Source organism: Cygnus olor, chromosome Z (genome assembly GCF_009769625.2).
Source record: "Cygnus olor isolate bCygOlo1 chromosome Z, bCygOlo1.pri.v2, whole genome shotgun sequence".
NCBI lineage: Eukaryota > Metazoa > Chordata > Aves > Anseriformes > Anatidae > Cygnus > Cygnus olor.
Genome location: NC_049198.1, coordinates 70,170,860 through 70,192,524, shown reverse-complemented (window position 1 = coordinate 70,192,524; position 21,665 = coordinate 70,170,860). Strand labels below are relative to the sequence as shown.

Sequence of the window (21,665 nt, the reverse complement as noted above, 5' to 3'; positions counted from 1 at the left end):
TCTTCACTGACCTGATGAGATGGCTGCCTTTCAGAGACCCATGAACAGTTATGGGCAGCACATCAAAAGAGCAAGGCGCTCCCCCCCCCCCCCCCCCCTCATGATTTTAAATGTTCTCCGCTTGGCACATACGCCTGCATTTAAAGTTGATGATGAGGAACATTTTCCCCTTCAGTTAGAGACCTCTGACTAATCAATCTCTTGATCAGGAGAAACAATGCTGTAATTTACTTCTTGAACCAATAACAACAAAGGAAACCTTTCTGTGAGAGCTGTGACTGAAGCATCAGTAATAGAGAAAAAGTGGTGCAGGCAGCAATTCTCAAGAAAAAAGAAAGCCTTGGTCTTGTTAATCCATTTCAGCCCTATTATGTAATGGAAAGTCCTAAACACACATCCTTCTTGCACTGAAATGCCGTCCTTCAACAAATCTACTCCTTTTCTTAGGGCTCTATTCAACAGAAATTCAGAGACTCCTCGGGCTTCAATAGTGCAAATGCCAAAGAGCCTTAGCCTGATTAAAATGCTTCCCCCTCCTTTCTCTGCTTTGCAAAGCCCTGATGGGGACAAAGCCCAGAACAACATTTGGAGCTCAATGCAGAAATGAAATCAAAACGCCTTGTATTTTACTGAAAGTACTGAGTCAAACAGTGATGCTAACTTTTTGCAGGGTTACAGAGGTTTTGAATCCAAGTACAACGGGGGAAGCCCTTGCCCACAGACCCTGTCAGAGCAAAGACAGTGCTCCTGAGATTTTCCAGGCTGACATGCTTGGTGGGGGTGGGAACCGAGGTCTTATCATCAGCCGGCGGGCTTAAGAGAAGCTATGAGGGCTTCCCAGCACTGCCCAGCCAACTCTGTTTCCAGCAGGTTCTTGTATCACCGTGGTATTTGCTAACATGCTGCCTCCCTTTTTTTGGCAGCAATGAGCTCTGTGGGTCTCATAGCTGCCCTCAGTCAGACTCTGCCTTGCTGCTTGCTGTCCGCAGCTTGGGCAGCAGCAGCCGCACGCCGTGCAAACACCTTTCCCTTCAGATGCTGCTCACCCAGATCAGGCAGAGGAGTGGTTTCTGAATGGCTTTGAAGGGTGTGCTGTGCTACAAGACGCTGGTTGCCAACCGGGCAAGCACACACAGGTTTTCAACGCACCAAAGAACAACCCCAAACCGAATTTGCTTGCAAACAGTGGTGCCACAGTGCCCCTCAATGCCTATCACTTTGCTGGTCAACAACTCACACAGGGAAAGATGCTGGGAGGTGAGATGCCAGCTGCCAGTACAAAGCCCTGACTTCTTTTGCCAGATTACTTTGTTAGGGGCTGGCAGCAGATTTACAGAATAGGGCTGAAATTCTCCCACAGTGAGGTGGCATCAAACACGAGCCCACTTCAGAGCCTTTGTCGGCAGCTCTTTTTGGATTCCAGCAGTCCTGGAAAAGAGCACTTGAAACCTGGGCAGAGGGTTTTATTCTTTTGTCCCTTACTCATACCTGTTCCCACAAGAGTAGAAAACTGCATCTCGTTACATGCAGGATTGCCCAGGCTGATTCAGAGGCTGCCTTCCTCACAGAGCAGCCCTGCTGAGCTTGTTTCTGCAGAAACTGAGAAAATCTTTCAAATTCAACCACTCGCTGCAGAAGCTGTGCGTGCTGTGCTCAGCCTCCTAGCTAGCAAGGCAGTGGTGGACTTTGTTCCAACTTTGGCATGTATTTTCTTCATTACAGGCTGCCTCTGGAGAGTAACATCAGAGACGGGAACTCTGCAAGTCATGGGATCTCCAGTCAAGGACAAAAGACGATGACAGCATTCTCACCCAGCCTGTAGCAGAGAAGTCCAACGTGGGAACAATGGGGCTGACAGGAAGGCTCTCCTAGGGTTGCTCAAAGTTGCGATTGAAAGCTTCCAATTTTCCAACAATTTTTGTTGTTTTGTTTCAAATCTTTTTGTGGAGAAACTAAACGTATCAAACAGATCATTCTGTTGCTATCAGTTTTGGACACGTTAATAGCAGCAACAAGAGGCAGCAGTACGGTGAGGCAGGTTGCCCTTGGCCCCTGAGAAAGCCCCAAAATCGCTGACAGAAGTCCACATGCAGCCCACTGCACTGAACATCTGAACATTGGTCTCAGGTGGAGTTTTGGAGCCTCTCAAGGCTCCTCAGTATCTCAGGTACGTCCAGTAAACTACATGCTGAGGCCCGACATGGTTGCACTCCAGAAAAAGAGGGCTGTGGTCCAGCAAGCAACTAAACTCTCTGCGCTCCTCATTCTGCCCTCAAAAATAAAAAGAAAAAATGTAGGGCTGATGCCCGAGGCAGCTTTGAGAGCGGAGGAAGCCGTCACTCTGCATGCTGCCACCCTGCTGCTCATGCCCACTGGTGACGAGGCTGTGGAGAGCAGAAGAAGCCTGTGGCTCCAGACCCGAGAGGTAACTTGGCTGTCCTGGCCCCCGGTGGCAGACCCCGCCGACTTCCCATCTGGTTTCTTCCACGCAGTTTCTTCCACACAAGATCCAGGACTGACCTTTGGGCACACAGTGTGAGTTTCAGGCTTCGGAACAGACGGCTCGTTTGTTATTGGGAAGCAAAGCCATTGAAGCCAGCCCCATTCAGTCTAGCGGGTTTTGTTTCCCTTTAGCCCCTGGGATTTTCCTAGCAAAACTTCCCACCACGCTAATGGCTCATGTGGCTTATAAAGCTAAGTGCTTGCAAATGGTGACACAAACAATGCCTCCGGTTTTCTCTCACTTGTTATTTAACTGTCAGTGCCCTGGAAAATACTGGAAAGCATCACTCACGGTGAGGGCGTGTTTGAATTAGGTACAGTGCAAGGAACGTAAAAGTGGCAGGCTCCTGCTACTTCAGATGTAGGTCATCTGTTAAAGGTGGAATTCTCCTCCTGGAACGAAAAAGGCTTGGAGTTTATTTTTTCTACTTCTTTCTTGGAATATTTGTCAAAGTAAAGTGATACTAAGCTAAAAGTGAGGTTAAATTCTTCCCTTTTCTGAAATCTGCTGTGCATTGATTTCACCAACAATGAAGATCTAAAAATATCACATCTAACAAAACAAGATCCAAAAGCCTCATGTTGCCTATATACTGAGAAGCCTTCAGCATACTTCAAAGTCTTGATGTATTTTTCTGCTCAGGGACAGAACCAAGAGGAGCCCAAAGTGATCAACTCCCAGGTGCATCTCAGCATTTTACGAATGCCATGAAACCCGCGTTACAAGGACATACAAAGCAGATCTACTGCATTCAAGGAATCACATCTGATCATCTCTACGGGTATGTCATTGTCCTGCCATGGCACTGGGAGAGCCCAACATGCACAAACGAAGCTGCAGATGGTAAGTCCTTGAGTTGCCTGCACAGAGAGTGCCCTGGGGTGACGCCTCCAGCCCTGGCAGCCCGTAGGGTGCTGGCCTCACACGGAGCTGACCTGGCTGCTGGTCTGCAGCGTGAGCAACATCCCCACAGTGCTTGGCCAAGGTCTGCCCTCTGGGTCTGGGAAATGCCCATCAGGCTGAGGGGTGGGAAAGCTTGGGGAACAGGGAAAATAGCACAGCATCCTTTAACAAGATTTAATGAGACAAGAGGGGAAGCATCCCTATAGACCGGGAAGCACAAATCTGAGTTACAACAAAGCAGTCATGACATGAATCTCATCTTCTGGAACTTGCTGCGTGATGATACATCTCACTCAGGGCTGGAACTCCAGCTCCTCGTGCATAGTCTGGCTCGCTATGCTGCGGGGAAGTTGTGCTGAGGGCTTTCCAGTGACCATGGTATGACTACATCATGTCTGCCCTGAACCCCTGTCCGGTGCAGCTGTCTGGATTGAAATAAAATCTATGGTAGCTGCAAGCCTGGAAACTCCTGGGTAAGTGTGGCATCATGTCAAGATGTGATTGCGAGAGAGTAAAAACCGTTGTGGGCAACAGACACACGAAACCACGCATGATAAATCACACAAAAATGAGCAACTTGAAAAACAAAAGAGAAAACAACTCCAAGAAAAGGGCAGCAGAAAGGAAACATACCACCACATGAGGATAAACACTGACAAACTAGTCACTTATTGCTAAGTCCTCAGTCCTCTAATGAATGTCTGCAAAAACAACACAACAAATTTCACACAGTACAGAAGGAAAAAAAGGGTAAGGTAAACAACAGTCTCTGAAAACACAGAAATATTGCTTTAAGGCCATACCTGAGAGACAAATCACATCTGTGCTACCACAGGCAGTCATGCCATGGTTTAGTTTATCGCTAAGAACAGACCTTTTGGGATGATTTGTTTTCCTGCCAGTGGAGACTGCCTCACACTGATGCCTGTATTTACAAAAACTTGGTTATAGCCAAAGCAAGTATGGGTCCCCCTCCTGAGAAGCACGCACAGCCAGAAGATTGGACATGGTTAATAGTAAAGGTGTTGAAAAGGGCAGGAGAAACATTCCCAGTATGTCTTAAGGAGCTTTCTTCTGTTTTTCAGAGAAGTGCAGGGCAGACACTGCACAGACCCTAAACCAAGCACAGGTAAGTGCCCCTGTCCCTCTGTGTCCCCCGCCGTGGTGTCCCTGCGGTGGCCAAGGACACAACCCAGCCCAGACACAGCTGCTCTTGAAACTTCTCAGGTTAGCAGGCAAAGCATTTCCTAAGCAGCACCATTTTTTTATATTTATTTATTTTTTATTCAGCCTTTTTGCCTTGGATGAAGACAGACTGCATTTATTCCATGAACATTTATTTTCCCCTCTCTCACAATGGTGAAATAAAAGGAGCGGGGCTGCTCCTGCCAAGTCACACACTGCTGCTGCTCGTACCCTGATCTCCCACATGCAGGGGGGAGCATCCACGGCTTCTCGTGAATGAGGAGAAAAAGTGCATTTCAAGTAGAAAGCAGCGAGGCAGAGCTGGAAGGAGGGAAAGGGGCGTGAGGGAGGTTACTCTCAGGCTCTGGTGCGATGTGACCTGCACCAACACATCCCTGTCCTGAAACATTTATTTTCCATAACCATTTTCCTTAACAACCGCATGTCCCTGCTGCGAGCCCTCTTCCACCCATCTGCGTGTCCACCCTGACTTCGCTGTTTTCTGGCACGCTCTCAAGCTCAACCTGCAGGTTCCTCATCTGGAGGAGTGGTGGAGGAGGAAAATATGGAAAGGGCTCAATTTAGGGAGAAAGAGGAGAGGTTGTCCTCTCCAAATCCCCTCCTCGTGTCAGAGTATGGTGGGCAGCTACACCACCTCTTCCAGCAGGACATCCAAGGACCAGGAGAGAGAAGAACACTGAGCACCACCACGGGTGACCGACAGGGATCAGGTTCTTGCTGTGCCTTCTGCAACGATGTGGGGACACAACTTCCACGGGAGCACAGCAGCACAGACCTGGCTGGCTGGTGGCTGGCGGAGAAACCTGGAAGGTACTGAAGTTGGAAAGCATGGAGAAAGAAAACAGAAACAGCAGCATCCAAAATGAGCTGCGGGCAAGCGGTGGCCTGCCCGTTGTGCAGCAAGGTGGTGGAGGTGCGGAGGAAACTCTGCGTTACATCTGCCTTGCTGATTAAAAACAAATGTAAAAGCACAGAGCCCTGGCTGTATTTAACAGAGCTATAGCCAAAAGGCTTCAGAAATGCCTGATATTTCCCAGCACAATGACACCTTCAGCAGGGACAGCCGCTTGCTATGCTAGCTGGGGAAAAAACCTCATCAGCTGCAGCACAACTGCACTTTTTCATGCCCTCGCCATCTGTAAAGCTTTATCAATAAGCCTCCTTATCACCCTGCATATTATTGTGTGCATAGCTCGAATGGAGATAAGTACTGCATGAAATAGACCTTGTTTATAGCTATGTATTGTTTTCCCCAGATAGAAATATTATAGAATGAAATCTAAAATGAATGCTGGATTATTATATATGCAAAGGACCTGTGAAGACCATTTATCATGCTGTAAACATACAGAGCGTGGGCGTCATTCTTCTAATGCTAGTCTGACATCACTGTCCCCGATTTTGCCACAACGTTACTACAATATAGCTTATAGTTCTTACTGAATGAAAACACAGTTGTTGCTGTTATCTGTAGTTTTCTGCTGGAAATACTCGGCATTGGGGTAAGGTTTGCTTTCACCCATGGAATTTTTATGCTAAAATATAAAATGTGGCTACCAGAAATGGACCAGGTTAAGAAAGGTAAAATAATCCCATGCTAGACTTGGCAAAGTCTGCAAAGATTGAGATATGAGTCTTGCACCTCTATCTACAGGCTCCAAGGCTCCATCAGGCTTGGGGCTTACCATGCTTTGTGTTTCTGACTGAGTGCAAAATGCTGCTTTCTATCACACGCATCCTGGCTGAGAAACTCTGATGCCGTAGAAACTTTGGGTTTCACACCTGACATTTCTCTGATGGGTTGTGTGTGAGGGGAAGGGGCAATATCTCCAGCAGTGCAAAATGGGAAATGAGAACAAAGAAAAGCTAACAAAAATCTGCATCCATCTTCATGAAACCGTATCTTACATATGCTTCTTGAAAGATGGTTTGGGGCAAAAGAATCCAGGAAGTAGGAGAAAATACCCGACTAGGAGGTGTATGGAAGGGTCCCAATGATAAGAGTTACCAGCCTGTCCTTCACAGCACTATACTTGCCCCATTCCTGGGACCCCTGTTTTAGTCTCCCATGAGCTGAGGACGTCTGAATTTGCACTTAATAGACAAAATCCTGACCTCCCTATGGACAGGGAGCAAATCTCCCACAGTTTTTCCCAATTTCACATGGAAAACGGACAGGTTTGTCAGATTTTTCAATCTAGTGTATGCATGGTTGACAAAGGGACTTTAAAATAATAAGCTGCTTCTGCTAGCACTGTATACATTCCCTGATTTCCTACCTTCTCCACAGATAGAAGATGCATGCCCACACTCCAACCTCTTCCTGAATCCTACTTCAGGATGTTGAGCTGTTGTGTTTGGTCAGACTTTGCACAAACTAATGGCTGCATTGTAGAGAAGCACAGAAATCATACCTTCCTCCAAAATGCACTTCTTCCAAGGAGGATGCAGTACACCTGCTTCAAACATGTCTTCATCTTTGAGCTCCTGTGCACAGGATTTGTTCAGTGTTTAAGGCATGGCCATCTTTGTCAACAATAATACTTAATATTTCACCTGTGACTGCTCATCTCTTTCATCCTTGTCACAGAATCACAGAACCACAGAACAGCCCAGTCTGGAAGGAACCTCAAAAGACCATCAGGTCTGACCTTTTGTGGGAAAAAGGAACCTAGATGAAACTATCTAGCACCCTGTCCAGTTGTGTTTTGAAAGCCTGCAGTGCTGGGGACTTGACCATGTCCCTGTGGAGGTTGTTCCAGCGATGGGTTGTTCTCACTGTAAAAAAATACCTTTCTTGTGTAAAGATGAAACCCTGCATTAATTTATGTACCTACATTTTCTGTACACAGAGACAACTGAAGATACAGCTGTCCCACCACACCATCTGGCAAAGTGCTGACAATAAATGCTATCCAACATCCTCAGTGGCACCCTTTGCTGACCAGCAGCATGGAAATGGACAGACAGAAAACACCAGTGGTTGGGGCTACATCTACAGTCCCCACCACCATCACACTTTCCTGTTTTTTGGGGTGGCTGACACCTTTTGGCCTTCTCTTCCAACTCATGCTTTTGCCTCCTCAAGCCAGCTTGCCTGAGGATGAATGACAACAAAGCAAAACAAACTGAAGAGAAAATGAGACGTGGGCAGAAGCAAGCCATCATACTTGGGTACACATTAGACTCCGGCCCAGGTTAGCACTTGGTGTCATTCTCTGCCCGCTGCGAGCAGCGCAGTGAAACGAGTTTGCTGATCTCTGGCCAGCTGACCTGGCCACCCTCAAATAGCCTCTGGTTGACATCTCTGCAGCAGAAATCAACAGTAATGCAAATTTAGGAGACCAGGGCTGTTTTTCAACTGACACATGCAAACCAAAGGTGTTTGGATATACCCTTGTTTAAAACGTAGGCTTGTTGTTGTTTTAAAGGATATCCTCCAAAGATGGCACACGCGCGAGCTGCTTTCAGAAAAGAAAAGGAATTGCTTGAGCCTAGGGCAGCTTATCCACATCCATTTGAATCCCTCAACTCAAAAGGTTTTTAAGGGAAAATGGACTTCATCACTGATCTAATGATGACTGCAGGAGAGAGAAAATGTTTTTTTATTTCCCCCGCCCCCCCAAGAGACAAAAGTAAGCCATTTATCTATAAAAAAAAAACATTTTAGACAAAAACAGGAAGTCATTAAGTGCCAATGGTCAGGATTCCAACTGATTTCTAAATTCATAAAGATATGTGAAGCTAATCTCTGAATAAAGGCCTGGCTGTTGCCAAAGCAATTTGAGTATTTATCTCTGTGTAAAGACAAACAGTAGTCCCCGTGGAGTTTCTCTGTTGCCAAAAACCTGACACACAGAGGAAACCTCAGTGTCTTTTTCAGCTTTCAGCCATTCTACAAGAGCCTTTATGCTTTACTGCAGACAGAAATGCTCAGGCAGTCCCAAACCGGTGGTGGTAGCTCGGCCGGAACAGGAGCACCAAAGTCCCGCTGATCAGAGGCTCATGGGGCTCATGGTGATGGTGTCCCTGTGTCACAGTGACACAGCAGAAAGAAACACAAGCAACAGAGCTATGGAGAAAATTAGGAGCAAGAAATCACCTTTCAGTCCACACCTGGCATCCCACTTGTACCACCTAGCTGAAATGCAGCCTCCTCTTTACTGGCAGTGGTTGCTCATGGTCATGAGACTTGACACACCGGGTGGGGGACAGACGTGTCCCAGAGGCAAGAGGAATTTCTGAGGCCCTCAGTCCCTGGCGTGGGGGGTGACAAGCAGTGGCCCTGTGGTGACTCTGAGCTGATGGGCCTGAAGACATGCAAAACACCCTTCACGGTGCACCTATGTCTCCGTGGACAATGCCAAGAACCCCATCCCTTCTGTCAACATCAGCCGTGAGGAAGCCCTGCGGGTCAGCAGAGAGTGGGCAACCCCGAAGTCCTTGTGGTGGCCATGCTAACAGGGCCACCCACACGTGAAGGCTCACGGCCAGAGGTCACCTCAGGCAGGAGCGGGACGGCTGGCACCCTGCAGGCAGCTCACAAGTCGGGCTCTGTTCTGCCTGCACCTCCAAGGTATATTTAGCATGCCTGGGACCTGGGCGTTTCTTCGCTCCTGTAACTACCTGCAGGTTTTAAGCACAGAAAAATCTTTCATGGCGGTGTTGAAAAAAAACCACTGTTTTCCCTGCTTTTCTTTTGGGAATCCATAAACCCCCTGTGTACTCTGGCACTTTCCCGGGGACGGTCACAATGCCACACTTAAGCTATACACTTTGTTTAGCAGATTTCAAGCAACATTGATGCATGAGATTGTTTAATTGTATTTTCCTTTGTTGTCAGGGACATTAAGCGTTGCTGGTATTATCTTTGGATAAGCTCCAGTTGCAACACAAGTTTCCAAATGAAGCATGGGTGGATGCAACTTAATGTGTAAAGGCCTGCTTTGATTCTTACGTAAGATGAAACTAGTAATATTAGAAGGAACATATCAGCCTCTATCTGCTTCCTTAATAGGAATAAAAACAGCTTCTCCCATGCTCGTACCAGACTGTGAACAGGACAAAGTGCTACAAAAGGGTAGAGACACTTGAAATGGTAGCACTGTACACTCAACTGCAAGAAATCTGTGTGTGCTTTTATTTAACAGAGACCTAGTGGAATTTATCCAATGATAGCTAGCTGGTAAGGTGTGGTGGACATCCCTTGAGCCAACTGTGTTAAGTCCAGTTACACAAAACACAGATTTTAGAGCAGAATCAACCGTGATGTCTGTTCCTCCCTGGCAAAGCAAAGAGCAGAGCTCCAGATTGAGAGGCACAACAGGGAAGGAGCTCTCATGGTTAAGGGGACTCCAGAATATGTCTTCCTGGACAATCAGATGGTCTTTTGTATTTGTTGGGAAAGCCTTCTTCCCAAGCAGACCTTCTACTCCTGATCTAAATGTTAACAAAATAAAATACTGCCTGGGATAGCCCATGCACGCAAGTCCCCCGTACGTGCTGCAGGTCAAGCAGCTCTCACATGGAGAAAGAGGGTGTCCAGGCCCAAAGGACGTTGCTCCTGCTATCACCCGACCACCGAAACATCTACAAAGAGCAATGACAGAGCAGAGGCAGGATAAAGCCCTGGAACAGCAGACAGGCATGGCACAGCACTTCACAAGAGAACCACCGAGTGATTAACCACCCTGATTTTTTTTGTGGTACGTATATACCGACAGCTTATCGGAGGGGTAAGTTCCAGGTTTCAGCACTTAATTCTACATGTACTCATTTAAACCTGTCTAGATGAGGCTGACAGGCAGAAAACACAGCTTCGAGCTTGTCTTTCTACTCTGCAGATGAGACAAGATTTAAAGGGAAGCAACTACCTCTTGGCTCTCACAGATGCCTCTGGTTTCCCTTGGAACACCTAATGTTCACTGTTTGGATAAGATCACCTTATACTGTAACTTAAGTCTTAGATGTCAGGAAGAATCAAAGACAAGTGCTTTATCAACTTCAATGAAGCCAGTCTGCGGATTCATTAAAATATTATCATGCAGAAAGAAGCACTGCAAAAGTGTACAGTAGGCACTTTTTTTCCCCTGTCAGAAGGGTGTTCGCCATCCTGCAGCATATAATTTCACTGTGGTAAAAACAGTATTTCCCGTACTTAAAATGGGAGATACAGTGAACGAGCCTGGAAATGCTTCACTGGTGTTGGTGAATACATCTGAATGCCAGTGGCAGCTTCTCTGTAATTTCCCTTGTGCATGCCGTCACTGAATCAATATTGATTAAAACTCTTCAGGCAAACACAGAAGACTGCATTGATAAAATTTAGCCTTTACTCGAGAATCACATTGCCAAACAAGGCTTTATACCAAAAAAAAAAAAAAAAAAAAAAAAAAAGGTACATCTTCAGCTGGTCCTTTCTCTCGGCTGTTGAAAGTGCTGGAATACAGTTACTGGGGAAGTGATGCTCTGCACAGTTCTGCATTATGTCCTCAGTCTAGCGTGAGCAGGTGAAAATCAAAGCAAGGGAGAAATTCAGAATGCATGAGACACCCCTCATCCCTATGAAGGAGGCAACCTCAGTCTTATCCCCCCTAAAGGTAGCCACTAAAACTGCTTCTGGGTTAGGCCAGCGATGAGCCTTTTGAGTGAGTTTCCCCACAGTCACACATTTACCACTGATGTGAGTTTGACTTGGCACACCGGATAATTCCTTGTGTCCCAGCTGCTTTTCGGGAGCAGTGCTCTACCTCTGGCAGTGTGCTCTCCAGGTCTAAGTTTAACCCCTGGTATGCAAAGCATGGGACCTAGAAGTGCCCAACAATAGTGCTTGCCTTTCAGCTACTGTGTTACCACCACATCCTGCGTCACTGTGGCTCAAAGATTTCTATATAAATAGCTTCTGAAACCACAAAAAAAGAGCACTGTCATACCACATCGAAGGTTGCTCAATCTGCATGTTTCTGAGGATGCGACTCCGTTAACCTCTGGCACACTGCTTGTGCCAGTGTCCTCATAATGGGCTAGATTTGGGCTATGTTAAAAGAAATAACAACGAAAAAAATAGTGCAATGTCTTCTCTTTCGGTTCACTCACTCCCACCTACTCAGGAAAGAGCAATTGTATTGCGGCAGAACGCTGAAACACTTCCAATGGCAGAACCAGGCTGGTTCCCAGCCACCTCCGACCCTCTCGGCCATGCCTGTGAGAAGTGACAGATAAAGATCACTTCGATCCAGCCCCTATCTACCCAGCAAGGAAGGAAGAAGTGTTAACATCACTACTTTCTCTGCAGAGAGTTTCGCTGTGTCCTGACTGTAGCTGGGTTTGTTCTGGGTGATGCTGCTGCTGCTGCTGGGCACAGGGGAGCCATCTCTGCTTCCCCCAGACACTTGGCCTCCCTAATGACCCTACCAGAGATGATGTTAATTATTTTCCACGGCCACCTGTCTTCAGACCAGGGTGGATACCGGCTTCTCCCAGCAGCACAGAGCTCCTCGTGGCTCCCCAGGAGCACTCAGAGAAGTGTGCTGCTCCCACCGGGCAGGAGTTTGGGAATGTGTCCTTCCTAGCACCCTTCCCAGCCAGGGACCTCGGTCTCATGGAACACAAGACGTAGGTGAGGGTAAGTGTAAAACCTTTGCTGGTTGAGAACAAAACCATCCAGATGTTTTCAAAACACAAAAGGCATTTTAAACAATTCTCTGGGATGCGAACTAGAGCTGATCTGGTAATACTTCACATAGCTACTATATATAGTAGGATGGTACTTTACGTTTTAAAATAACCAGTAACACCAGTTTGATCAGATGTATCAGACCAGCTGTGTACCAGGCAGGCCACACCATGGGGTGCCAGAGGCAGAAGACACCCATGAAAGCGTTTGCTACACACTTGGAAAGGCAGAGCCTGCACGCTAAGAATGACAAAAGAGTGGCATCTGAAAAGCAAGCCTAATTTGTTTTGCATGCTTGAGATGGCACTTGGATCCTTCTGATCCCTCCTACCAATCCTGCATGTTGTGCCAACTGGCCACATCTGCACGATGTGCTGCTCTGATCGCTCAGCAAGAAGAGGTTCTAGATATGGGATCTGGACATCAGTTCAGGGAAAGGGGACAGTGCATAAGCAGGGGTACACCCATCAAAGACATCATAACTCCTCTGGCTTCCAGAAGCAGTTGTAAAAAACAAATGGTCACAAGAGGTACAGCTTCACTGAAAGCAGCCGCCTAAAGGAAAAACAAAAGGTCCCTCCGGGCTCTCTGGCGCTTTTCACACAAGAAGTTTCTGCAAGGTTATCAGTCTTCAAAAGAAGGTCTTGGTATGCGTCCTTCCACTTGAAACAACACCGTGTTGTAATCATGGATGCAGGTTGCAAAACGGAAGACCTAACTAGTGTACATCTGCTGTTACTCCCTGGTGAAAGAGCAAGTGAAGGACCAGCACTGCTACCAAACCATAAATGCAATGTCCAGTTGGATTACTTTCAGCTGCTGCAGCTGCCTGCAGCTCAGCCACCAGGCTGATGAGGCAGCAAAGTTATGGAGATGCAGAAAAGGTGGAACAGAGCCACTGGGATTTAAAAAGACACCTCCTCAGGTTCCTGCTGCCAGCTCACGGATTGCTCCAAGCTGAAAACCTACAGCACCCAGAAGACAGGCTGTGCTCACAGGCACTGCAGTGACAGCACGTGTCCGAGAGATTGAATCTGGGTACACAGGAACTTTTATTTTATTTTAGTACTACAGCAGCAACACTGAGCATTCCTCCTACAGCACAGACTCAAAACAGTGCCTGCAGGACCATTCAAATGTTTTAATTTGGCAGTGCTCACAGTTAAGTCTGGTTATTTTGGGGTGGACATACTGATGTATGAGTTTGGAATTTTTCTGCAGTTGTTTTTGAGCAGATATCTGTGGGCTTGCACCTAAAGCAAAGGGAAAGCAGCAGGAGATAAATGGAGACCTTCGAGGCAAAAGGCACTCTGCTCAGGATTTTTCTTTTTCAAAAAAAAAAAAAAAAAGAAAGAAAGCAATTAGTACAATGTAAGCAAACTGCTTGCAAAATCCATCTACTCAGCAAAGTAATTGCTTCCAAGAAGTACTCCTGGTGCTCTATGTGAAATACACAGTTGTGTTTTTTTTTTTTTTTTTTAAACTTGAGATAAGAACATAAACCCAAACATGCTAAAGGAAGTCAATCAGAGCTGACCTCATTTTCTTTTTAAATGTGTTACAATGAAAGAAATATTGCAGTAACATTGACAAAAATACCCGTGCAGGGGAGGTGTAAGCAGGGGAGCCCTGATGCACCCTCAGATTAGCCTTTGGTGGATGTCAGTGAAAACTCCTGGTGATCCTAGCTGGCTTCTCACCATTTCTCTGCTCAGCTCAGAGCTGCAGGCATAGCAAAACCAGGCTAGGAAAACCAGGGATGAGTGCAGAAGGAAGAGAGGCCATGTCAGCTCTGTGGGAAGAGCCCATGGCCCCAGCTGCTTCTCCTCAGAAGGCAGGCTTTGTAGCCTGGGGATGGATCACAGCTGTGCCTCACATAGTAAGTCCCAAACCAAGCAGCACAACAGGCTGCAAATCTGCTGGGCTCTTGCTAGCTGTTGTGCAAGCTACACGCAGGGAAGAGTACGGCACATCATCTTCTGTCTCAGGTACCTTCTTGGAGAGGCAGGCAGTGAGGGATGCAGCTGCCTTCTCCAAAATCACTCAGCTTGGTCAGCTGGTGGCACCACAAGTGTATTGACTGATGCTGAAGTGCTCTGTCTCTGCTGTCCTGTTGTTTGAACCCTGACACGTAACTGTGTCCATTGCTGCTTGATGACAACAGGGGGCTACGAGCAGGGCAATGACTGGGCAAGTGTTCACGACCAACTGATGCCGAGTTTAAAAATCCCATGGTATTTCAAACACTTTCCTGAAAACACCCACTGGTGTTGTTTATCCCTGACTGCACTCCTTCCTCAAATGACACTTACCCGGCAAGATGCAGGTGAATGTCACCAGCTTATGCCTGAGTGCTCTGCAAAGCCCCTGGTGCTGGCTGCTGGTGTTGGACTTGGTGCTTCAGCACATGGGTGCTGGCCATGGTGCAGCTGCCCTCCTTCTACACTGACCACTGTTTGCAAAAACAGGGCTGTACCTACCTAGTGAAGGACACGGGAGAGAATAGAGAGGTTCGGGAGCACCACTATGACTTCTGTGCACCCTCCCAAAGACAGGAGGGCTTGGCCCCAGCAAGTCATAAACAGTATTGCTCAGACAGTGCTGGTTTTTGTTGTCCTCCCAGTTGGTCAGGGAAGTTCCCTCGAGACTAAAGTCTGCTGTTGTTGGACTCTGGTGTTTACACTCTATACATTACTGCAATTGCCTTTCTATCACATTCATAAAAGAGAAAAAGAAAGGAAAAAAAAAAAAGAAAAGTGTCTCTGATGCACAGCCTGGATGTTCCTCATCTCCTCCTTACTCTGCACCACAGAATAATGCCTGTGTTCATCAGGGTCAATTTGGGAAGGACTTTGAGGTTGACAGGAGAAAGTTTAGTTCAGTTATAGCCATCAAAGCTGCTGCTAGCAGCAGGTCTGTGCTTCAAAGCTGCTGCAATCCAGGCATTCTGAGTGGGAAATGCAGTAATTCACACTAGATGGAGCAGGGCACAGTAAGAACTAACACATCAAGCAGCAAGGGAATGAGTTTGTCCACAAAATGCAGTACGCTACACCCTGTCAGGAGGCTTGAGAGCAGGTAAGGGAATGGCAGAGTGCACTGGTACCTGCAGGAGCTCTGCACATCACTGTACCAGATGCATGCAAACATTTGCAAATGCAATTTAAAGCTGAAGATTTTCCTCAGAAAAGTTCTGTGGAAAAATGTGTTAAGCATGGAAAGAGACAACTCCAGAAGTTATTTACAACAGAAGGGGGCAACAGGTGACCTGATGCCTCTCTGTCCTTCTTCCCAGCCATACAGCCATACTCTCTGAATTTCGTGATACGTTGGCAGGCTGTCTCATTAAGCCAGCACCACTAGACCACGAGCTGTCTCCTTCCTGTGCTGAATAATCACCAGACACTTGCTGACAAAACCATTCCTTGCCACAATGCTTAGGCTATTCTTTTTTTTTTTTTTTTTTGGGTGGGGGGAGGGGGGAAGGGAAGCATTTGTAATTAAAGCGATCTGCAACATGCTAAGCAGGGAGCAGGGAAGGAGTGCAAATTGAGGAATGACCCTTACATCTCTCTGTGGCTTATTTAGCACAGCATAGCTTTTCAAAAGCATGTTATTTAATACAGTGCTGGAAACTGTCTAAGCCACTGCCACAACTGTGTTTGTGCTGGCTGCCTTCAAGGATGTCTAAATGTTTTCTTGTTGCGTTTTGTTTTGCGGGGTGGTGAAAGCAAAAGCACCTGAGCATCTCCATGGGGAGGGAAGTGCCGTGGCCGTCTGGGAGATGTTGCTGGGAGATGGACCAGGAGAAGGAGCCAAGGCTTTTGGCCTTCTTGGTGAGAAGGGCCATGCAGGGCCCAGCAGGCCACCAGGCACCAGAGGGGTCGCGCACACACTCCGTGAGGCCTGCTGGCACCCGAAACACCTCAGCCATGGCAGTTCTCAAGCAGTGGGACAACTGGGGAGGCAGCTGCTTCCAGTACGTGATGAAGGCACGCTGATCAGCTGCTGAGAGCTTGTGAGCTCCAGGCAAAGCCTGGGGCGAGAGCTGAGGGCATGGCGCTGAGGGCGAACGTGCAGCAGCGGCCACAGCAATGGGGGCATCCTCACAGTCCTCATACACGCGCCTCGGTCTCAAAGGATGGAAATAATCCATAGATGGAAATAATCCAGCACAAGTCCCCTCCACCTACACTGCAGGACGATTCATCCGCGAAGAGTGTTACCAAATGAGTAACTGTTTTCGGATGTTTCTGTTACTGATATCTCTCATGCTGGTTCAGGAAGTTTCTGAACCTATCTCTAGCCTAGAATCTCTTCTCTAACAGCTCTTTAAAATGCTGGCAATGTGCCTGACTTTTCCAATCACTTTGTGTTTCTTTTTTTTTTTCCCCTAGGGCATTGGAGATAGAGGTGTTTAAACAACGAAAACATACTTCCAAGTATGCAGGCTTTTTTTCTTCCTCCTTTTTTTTTTTTTTCTTTTGTTAAAAAAAGTGGTCTGTCCATGTCACAGAAGTGGAGGAGATAGTTTCAAGATGTGGTGACATACATCTCTTATTACAACAGATTTGCAAAGCACATGCAGAAGTCCACTCTACCACTATAGCAAAATGCTGCCTGCAAAATCATACATTCAGCCTTGTAAGCAATAGTAGTACTTTTTCTATACATAGCACTAACTGCTTTCTTAACAACAAAAAACCTCTCTAAAGCAGTATCAGAAGCCTTCTGCTTGTGCATATATATATATTGATTTCAGCTTTCTTACATGAAAGTTAAAAGATACTCAATAAAATTGTTACATACAGCATACATTTCTCTTCCCTGTTTGTAAGCAACAGCAGCAGGAAGAGGCAGTGAACTTAAACTTCAGATGAAAAGCAGGATGTCAGAGCTTCTCTAATAAAACTTTTGGAAACATTTTATTCAGTCCTTTTTTAATATTTTTGGGAGACTTCCACTCAGCAATGAAATATGCAATGGAGACATCCCTTAGCTGACCCCTTGCAGGATCTGCTCTGCTGTACAAGTCACAGGTAACTTCATGGTCAGGTTTTATTATCTGGTTCATGTCCCTACTTTGGATGGAGAAGGGCACATCTGCAGCTTGAGGCACTGTCGCAAATGCCGTGCCCTGGACCACCAGCCAGCTTGTGCCTGGACATCCCTCCCAAAGAAAAATAACCAAACAGGCAGAACTGCTTTCTGCATCAACCCACCCCAGCCCTGCCTGGCGTCCCTGGAGTGAGCATTACAGCCTGGCCACTGTTTAGGTGGACCCAGAGGGGGGTCCAAAACAGCGGTCCCCAGGCAAATATATCTGAATACAGATGTTCTGAGCAAATGCCCACCTACCCAGCCTGGCAGGCAAGATTAAAAAGAAAAAAAAAGTACAATTTTCAAAAGTAATGTGAGGTTTTAAAAAATATATGTATTTTAGCAACTCTGAAAGTGTCTTGGGCATTCAGAACTTATTCTGAAAGTAAACAACTTGCAGGTGGACTGAAGTGCATGAAACATGTAATTTCAGCAAAAAAATAAAAACAAACCCAAAGCATTTCAAAATTAGAAACAAACAAACAAAAACAGAAAAAGCACGCTGACTAAACAGTTCCCTGTTAATAAAATGCCATTTGCTGGTGAAATTAAAATCCATATCCATAAAAGAAATGTAAGAGATTATATTCTCAATGCACATTTCTGACAGTAGTTTGATTAGATCCACTCATTGTTTAAATAAGTCTGTTTTTAATGCCCACTGAATAAAACATGGGATTGGAGACCACTGGCAGTGTAAGACACAAGAAATGCTTCTTCTGTTTCACAATCTAGTTCGAAAGATGCGTGGAAAAAAAATGTCCTTCTTCCAGGACTAAAGCTCTATATTCTGGATATGAACACCTATCAGGATGGTGGCTACATATTGTTTTAGGGAAATAGGCCTTAAATTGCTTTTCTCTGCCACGCCAGAAGCCTGGAGCACCTGGCAGCATTCTCCTACAGTTTGTGCCCTGACTCCCATTGCAGAGGCTGAGCTGGCTCTGAAAGGTGTTGCCCCTGGTTGCCAGGTGAATGTGAGCAGAAAGGTAAAGCCACAGATAAAAAAAGGGAGTGAAGAGACAGGAACAGAGGGGAGGGGAGAAGGGGCTGGGTGAAGAATGCCCACAAAATTTTAAAAAAGGAAAACCTCATGGGAAACGGTGCCAAGCACTAATGTATTCTTTGCCGTGCACTTAAAAGTTGCATTTCGTGAGTGCATACAGTCTTGTACACACCTCACACGCTTCTTTGGCAGGGCAAGCAAGGCAATGCTGAGCATCCTGAAGCCTCCTGCTCTTCAGAACCAGCACACAGCAGGACATGGTGCGTGGGGCATGCGGGCTTCAATGCACTGCGCGCGGAAGTGCTCTCCTCATCTCAAGAATGCTACACTAGTTATTTTTGGCTAATTAGCTCGCTTTATTGGTTTATTTAAACTGACCCCTCCTCGCTTTGCCTTGCTCTACCTTGAAAGAAGCTGAAATGTTCTGCTTTTTAGGAAAATGGTGCCATGAGGCAGGCAAAGCAGGGACAGGCAGGGGGATGTTGAGGGGCTGCAAGGTGGTGGCAGGAGGTGCTGGGGGCTCACCGCTGGGATGGCAGCCCCTGCTGAGACCTGGGAAGGCCAAAGCAAGCCACCTGCATGCCCTCAGCACCTAGTCTGCGGCTCTGGGAGGGCAGGCTTCTTCAGCAGAGGTCGCAGGACGACCCCGGCGTGGCCGAGAACTACCCCCACCTTCACATCTCAGACGCCTACATCCTGGCACCAGAACAAAGGCAGAGCGAGCGAAAAGCCAGCTTGATGCACTCCTGCTCCATTCGCCTTGTTACGCAACAAGCACCTGCATCGACTTGACGATGAAAAAACTGTCACCTCTTCAAGAAACGATGAACGCGTTCCACTGTTGTATACTACAAAAGATACTTCCAAAAGAATGTTTTGTTGAAATAAATGAATGGGGAAATCACGCAAATTCCAGAAACTATGCCAAGCATTGTAAGAAACATTGATTTATTCTGTATTTCACAACACAGTCTATCAGCTTCTGTGACCAAGGTACAGACACTCTTCCACTCTCCCTGTTAAGTTTCATCCACTGTCACTGAACAGAGACACTTCCTTTTCTCTACCATGAACTATTTACTGGTCAGCTTCAGAGTAAGAATTTTAGCCATGACAAGTTCTTGGAACATCAGTCTTTGGTTTCCTAAGTGGTGCTTGGTATGACTCAGCATGCTGGGAAAAACAGTAGACACGCTGCAGCTGCATGCTTCAGATTAACCTTATGGGTGGTCAATATCTTAGACAAAACACAACATAAACTGAAGTGCACTCAATTTACCTATCTTACAAATCTTTCCTTCGTTCTACTGTCAATCTTACAGATTTTTCTAGCCTTCAAGACTTGTGCACTACCCTGTTACATCCATCCTGCACACTAAGATGGGAAACCCTTCCAGTAACCCACCAGCATCCATTTGACTCCCAGCAGCACAACCTACATTTCACCTGATTTCTGGCAAGCCAGGTTGCCAGAAATCAAAGGCAAACCTCCTTCTGTTTTCAAAACTCATACCTGCAACTGAGGTAACCTAGAAGTTTCATGTGTGGCAAGCGCAGCTAGCAAATGGAGATTGTGGCTTTACTATGGCACATGCTCTGGAGCCCACGGCAGAAGAGCTGCTGACCAAGCAAGCCTTTTGCTATTCTTAATTATATATATAAACACTCACTATAAATAGGCTCAGCTGACAAGTCACATGCTTCAAGCGAAGCTGTAGGTACAAAAATGGAGGCATAGCTCTGAACTACCCCAAATGCAGACCACAACCTCTCTAACTTCTTTACAGGTGAAAAAAAGAAAAGGAAGAGAGGAACTTCTCATTCTCAGATGGAGCCTGAGACTGAAATACCTGAGGATATCAGCAGGAACACCACATGCTACGTTCACCTCGTACCTTAAGGTAGAAGAACAGCTTGTAGTCTCCTCAAATGCATTCCTCTGCTCCTCCAAGGAGCAGGAAGGGCAAAGTTTTCAAGTTGCAAACTGTTAATGCGTGTCTGGAAAGCTCAAAAGGCAGTCCAAATAAAAACTACAAGAAATACATAGCAGTTTCTTTCGCGTGCAGTAGTATCTAAACAAAAGAGTTGCTGCAGAGGGCAAACTGGATACCATCAGTACAAAACACAGACAGAGGAGAAATTTTTGACTCAGAAACAAAGAACCAATTATCTTTCTGCATTGCTGTTACTATCAGAAACTGAAAATATGCTAGTGTTATATTCTTATATTCTTTTGCTTGGGCACACACATGACAAAGGCAGGGGATCTCCTGGTTATCACTGACCTTGTCTGCACAGCACAGTCTTTCTAATGGAGTAGACTGCAATGCTTGTGCCCACAGCACCCAAGCCTGAATGTCTGGCTGAGCAAACCTGAAGTGAAGAGTCAGGAGAGAGACACTGGGATTCACTCCTGTGCTCCAAAGTCCCACAAAAACAGCTGCAGTAAGAGGAACCAAGGCAGAAACGACAAGCTGAACGATACAATACACCCTACCAAAACCTCTGTAACCACATAAGTACGTAAAAGAGCACCGTGCCTTAGGGGTGCAAGGCAAGCCTCATTCTGCCTGTGCTGGGCAGTACTGCTGCGCTGGTCAGGCTGTTTTGAGCACTGGCTCTGCTCTGGGGATGCAGCTATATTAATTTCTCAGACTGGCACAGCTTTTTTCCATGCCACTCACTGCCTCCAGAGGAGGAACCAGGCCATCACAGTGTGCGCAGCTGACACAACGTGGAACATCAAATACTTGCAGACATGCTTTGCAGGTCTGCCAGCTCAAGACAAACAGCTTTTACATTACAAATTTCTGTTCTGACCTGTGCAAACAGGGATTAGAAACACCCACACAGTCACTCTCACACTGCTTCCTACATGGTATGAGGAAAGGGGAGTTGCCATGCCTTTCTATTTGCAGAAAAGACATGGCTTGACCCCTTCAGCCTGTGTCTCGCCCCATTCATGAGGCTTTTCAGAGCCTGGAGATATGCAACCTCTTTGTGGCCCTTCTCCCAATTAACTGGGAGCAAGGGCTGTTTTCCACATCACTTACAAGCTAACGGTTCCTTACTATGCATTGAAAGAAATACATTTCCCCATTAAATGTTTGTAACCTGGAGGTAGACACCCCATTACTTACAGTATTTAACCAAATTAATGGCTCTACTGGCAAATTTTTAAATGCAACCCACCTTTATCAAACACAGACCTTGTGGCTGCTGATTAACAGGCACAAGATAGACTTTGTAATAATGTTATTAATCACTCTTCA

General features: G+C 46.4%; 1 protein-coding gene across 5 annotated transcripts in view; it reads right to left on the bottom strand.

The window, feature by feature from the left end:
* The window catches only part of LPAR1 (lysophosphatidic acid receptor 1), a 71,902-nt gene that overhangs the window by 3,346 nt on the left and 46,891 nt on the right, over positions 1-21,665 (bottom strand). The window lies entirely within an intron of this gene.